Source organism: Montipora foliosa, chromosome 12 (genome assembly GCF_036669935.1).
Source record: "Montipora foliosa isolate CH-2021 chromosome 12, ASM3666993v2, whole genome shotgun sequence".
Taxonomy (NCBI): domain Eukaryota; kingdom Metazoa; phylum Cnidaria; class Anthozoa; order Scleractinia; family Acroporidae; genus Montipora; species Montipora foliosa.
Genome location: NC_090880.1, coordinates 1,434,405 through 1,439,404, shown reverse-complemented (window position 1 = coordinate 1,439,404; position 5,000 = coordinate 1,434,405). Strand labels below are relative to the sequence as shown.

Sequence of the window (5,000 nt, the reverse complement as noted above, 5' to 3'; positions counted from 1 at the left end):
TTACGCCCTTTATGTAACGGTAAATTCCAAGTAGAAGGGAAAACGACATGAAAAAGAAAGAATTGAGGCAGATGTTAAATGTCTGTTAACATAAATTATACATGTGCACATGGTTTTACAACCTAATTCTCATGTAGGGATGGACATCGCTACAAGGAAAATCGCTAAATTCCTCTCGAACCTGTAGTAAAAGAGGAAACGTATGGCATTACTTGCTTAAACTTAGCAGTGCACGTCAAAAACGAAGTACCCAAAACTCTCGATAAGTCAAGGGTAATCAAACGTTTCTTTTATTTTTTCTTTTTATTCACTAAGAAAAATAAAAAATAAAATGAAATAAGAAAAAATAATCCTCGTTTGCATTGTAGCTAACATAATGATTGCAAGCAGAAAAGAAGTTAGCAACAGTCTAGAAGGTGTTCCGCAGTGAACTTTCCTAAGTTTAAACGGACTCAGTACGAACATATTCTCCGTTTAGTAGTGTGCCTGTGTTTGATTTGAGGTGCGGACTGGCCTGTGAGCTAATGTACAATCAATACCATATTCAGGCAATGCAGTCTTCAAACAAGCCCAAATAAAAGAATTAAATGGCGTTATAGTGAAATGATAAGTCCCTTATTGAATGGTTTTACATATAATACGTGCGGGCATTTTGCTTGTTGCTCGTATATAACGCTAATCGACAATTATCCGCGGGTAGTTTGTGTTAAACCATTGAATAAGGTTTCTGTGTCGGTTATCAGCTTATATGATTTGAGGTCCGCACTGGTCTAAGAGTATATTATGCAATCAATACCATTTTCAGACAATGCAGTCTTCAAACAAACCAAAAGAACAGAATTAAATAGTGGATAGCGCTGTCCACCCTTTGAACAACCAAGGCCTGGACCCTATTATATTCTGGACTCAAGCTTCTATGAATATGCATAAAAACCTATTTTGCCCGCAAAGGACTGACAATTTTGCTGGGAACATAGCTTAACAACCAATTTTTTTTAAGCTAAGAAGTAAAATAAAATAAAATAAAATAAAATAAACAAGCCATCCTCATGCTTGTAACTAACACACGTATTTTAGTTTAATTTTGACACAACTTAAATTTTCTTTATTCCGTTGTCTTCAGATCCCAAGACCTTATATGCCTGCCGTTTTGGTGAAAGACGATAGTGCCAGATGGTGTCGAACGCCTTCCTGAGATCTAGTAACACCGCAGAAACTGTTTCTGTCTTGTCCCACGCTTCTCTCTAATCCTTAGTAAACTTCAATAGGTCCGTAAAACACGAGTGGCCCCTTAAAAACCTCTGGACACTACTATATTCTGTACTCAAGCTTCTCTGTATATGAATGAAAAAAAATAATACTAGCTAATTCCCATATTGCACGGTGAAATGTTGACCCAAAATACTTTCATTTCAGTCTTCCTACGTATGCACTCGTGATAAACCAATATTTTGCCGTCGCTTATCCCATTACGAATAACTTGTTCTCTCCATGAGTGAAAGACGTGTTGACTCCTAATTATGGCCATGGGTTACGGTGGAGCCTGCTACTGGTAACAAAATAACTCAATACAACCTGGCGCGTGGACGGATCGTTGGCGTCTAAACCGGCTTCCCCGCCAGTATATACTAGTGAGGTGGGTGGTGCGTCACCCTACAGGGTTAAAACCAAGCCCTGACAAAGCGCCGATGAGGTCCTTCCGAGCCAAAGGCGAAAGGCTAGCATACACATCTTCAAGTAAGTCTTCGCGATTTACTGAATCAAGTGCCTCTGTGAGGTCAGTAAGGACCATTTAGAGTAGATGATGATGTTGACAACCCTGTTCTTGTAGTTGACGGGAGGAAAAAAAAATCATATCGATAGTTCCAAGATTAACTCGGAAACCACATTGGCATTCCTGGAGAAACGTTTTCTCTTGGGTATACAGAGGATTGGCAAAGATACTGGGAAGGACTTTGCCAGCAGCGGCAGACTTCGTCCTACGCAATGTACACAGTTTTTGCTACTTAGGCAGTATCCTCTCAAATAACGCAGACATTAATGCTGAGATCCAACATTGACTTTCAGCTGCCAGCTACGCCTCTGGACGACTGCGAGAGAGAGTGTTTGACTAAAGGCGCATAAGTACTGACACCAAAATCCGGGTGTACAAGGCTGTTGTAATACCTACGCTCTTGTATGAGTCGTTGACGATTTATCGACCGCACTCGAAGACCCTCGAGATATACCATCTGCGCTGACTCCGCCGAATTCTGGGTGTCAGCTTGAAAAAATCGACGAGCAAATGTCAGTATATTGAAAGAGTTAAACTGTATTAGCATCGAAGCAATGATCATCCATAACCAACTTCGTTTGGCCGGGGATCTGTGGCGGATAAACAGCTCTCGTCTTCCAAAACAGCTGCTCTTTGGACAACTTCGATCCGGAACAAGATTAATTGAAGGTTAAAGAAATCCCTTTAAAGACACCAAAGCCTCCTTAAAGGCATATGGCATCTGTACAGATAAATGGGAGGATGTTGCTTGCAACAGATCCGGTTGGCGTAAGACCGTACATGAGGGTGTGTCCAATTTTGAGACCCAAACACGAGCTAGGCCTGAGAAAAGCGCCTGATGAGGAAAGAAAAGGAACCCTCGCCGATGACTACGTACTGTGAACAAATGTGACGAGTGCGTACGACTATGCTTATCCCGAACAGGGCTGATTAGACAACTGCGGGTGCATAAGACCCGATAAAAGACACCCCTTGGTCGACAATCTCACTCCGAGTCGATTGATACTTCATGATGATTTGTATGTTACACGGGGGGGGGAAGGGGGGGGGGAAGGGGGGGGGGGAAGGGTTATCCTAGTCCCACCCTGATTTAAGACTGAATTTCATTGACTTACATTGCGTACAACACGCTGTGATGGATAAAGCCACGAGGAAAATCACTAAGTTCGTCTGGAACCTGTAGTAAAAGAGGAAACGTAGAACATTACTTGCTTAAACTTGGCGGTGCACGTCAAAAACAGAGACGAAGCAATGAAATGGTGGTCAAAACACGTGCAGCGAAACGCTTTTTTTTTGTTTTTTTTTTAACCCATCTGCATCATGGTTAACATAATGATTGCAAGCAAAAATGGAGAAGTCAAATACAATCTAGAAGGTGTTCCACAAGGAACTTTCCTGATTTAAAACGAACTCAGTAGGAAAACGTTTTGCTTGTTGCTCGTGTACTACGCTACTATATATATATATATATATATATATATATATATATATATATATATATATATATATATATAGTAGCGTAGTACACGAGCAACAAGCAAATACATATATATATATATATATATATATATATCCGGAATAGTGCTCAACAGTAATGGAGCGGTGAATCTTCTTTGGATGATCCGATGTAGTCCTGTTCCTAAATGATAAAACGCCGGGGAGCCCCGCGGCTTAGATATCACCTCTCTGATTGCTCTGTTTCCAGCAGGGTTGTCGTGATGGTGCAGTGGTTAGCACACCTGACATGTAATCCAGGGAACGCGGGTTCGATTCCCACTCACGGCATATGTGTTTTTCATCCAAAATGGATCAGTCAGTATTTCCTACTGGCTCGTGACTACATCGTTGGATTTCCAGTTCTTCATTCTAAATAAATAAATATATATATGTATATATATATATATATATATATATCCGGAATAGAATTGAATTACACGACAAACCAGTGCAATCCGACCAAACCTCGAAACACATCTCTTTAGTTGAAAAGTGGTGTTCTAAATGGCTACAGAAAGGACAAATTTCAATTGAAGTAGCAGAATAGGTGATGAATAAAGAGGCAACACCGGGTGTAGCATTTGGAAACATTAAGACCCATAAAGCCGGCAATCCTCTACGCCTCATAACCTCTTGTTGTGGCACGGCGATAGAACACTTGTCGCAATTCACAGAATTTTATTTACAACCTTTAGCGTGGAGATTGCCATCGTTCATTAAAGACACCACTGACCTGCTAAATAGAATTAAAGAGCTCAACAGAAATGTTCCTTTCCCTGAAGGCACCTTGTTGGTCTCTTGGGACGTTGTCTCAATGTTCCCCAACATAGATAACAACTTAGGTCTTACAGCAGTTGAAAGGCCCTTGATGCCAGAGACAAATTAATACCATCAACCAAATGCATCTTCGAAGCAGTTGAAATCTGCCTGAAATGTAATCACTCGGTTTTTGAGGGGGATTCCTTTTTGCAAATTCATGGCACAGCAATGGGCCCAAAGAACGCAGCTATGCTGATCTAGCCATGGGCGAATTAGATCACAAAGCAAAATTTTGCGGCCTAAAACCCGCTTTATGGTGGAGATATCGGGATGACATTTTTGATCTCTGGCAGCAAGGTACCTCGGCTCTAGAACACTTCACAGGATTCATCAACTCTCTTTACCCAACCATCAAATTTGAATTAGTTTCTTCTGATAGCTACCTTAATATGCTAGACGTCACATTGTATGTAATTGACGGCTTCATTAGAACAGACATTTACTCTAAACCTACGGACAGTCATCTGTACTTGCCTCTCACTAGTGGTCACCCCAAACATGTATTCAGGGCGATTCCATACGGAGTGGCCTTGAGATTACGTAGGAATTGCTCAAATCAGAATTTTTTAGAGACGCGAATGCTGGAATACGAAGGGTACCTTGTTAATCAAGGCTACCCGAAAACACTCGTTAAGAGGCAAGTCCTTAAAGCCTCGGCCATTCCTAGAGATGATCTGCTTTTGCCCCGAACCAGGGAGAACAGAAAACTGTTTCCGTTAGTGATGACCTTCAATCCTCACCTACCTAAGATAGGGTACGTCATTAGGAAGCATTTGCACCTGTTACGATCTAATCCCAAATTAAGAGAATTTTTTCCATCTAATTCAATTATTCCCTCGTTTCGTAGAACAAAAAACTTGAAAGAAATTTTGGCGCCGTCGAAATACAGAAGAGTAGAACAAGAAACCAA

At 41.0% G+C, this 5,000-nt stretch overlaps 1 non-coding gene across 1 annotated transcript; it reads left to right on the top strand.

Moving 5' to 3' along the window:
* Positions 1 to 3,486: 3,486 nt before the first annotated feature.
* Trnat-ugu (transfer RNA threonine (anticodon UGU)) lies at positions 3,487 to 3,559 on the top strand. The gene has a single exon. It is a non-coding gene; the product is annotated as a tRNA-Thr (tRNA).
* Positions 3,560 to 5,000: the final 1,441 nt, after the last annotated feature.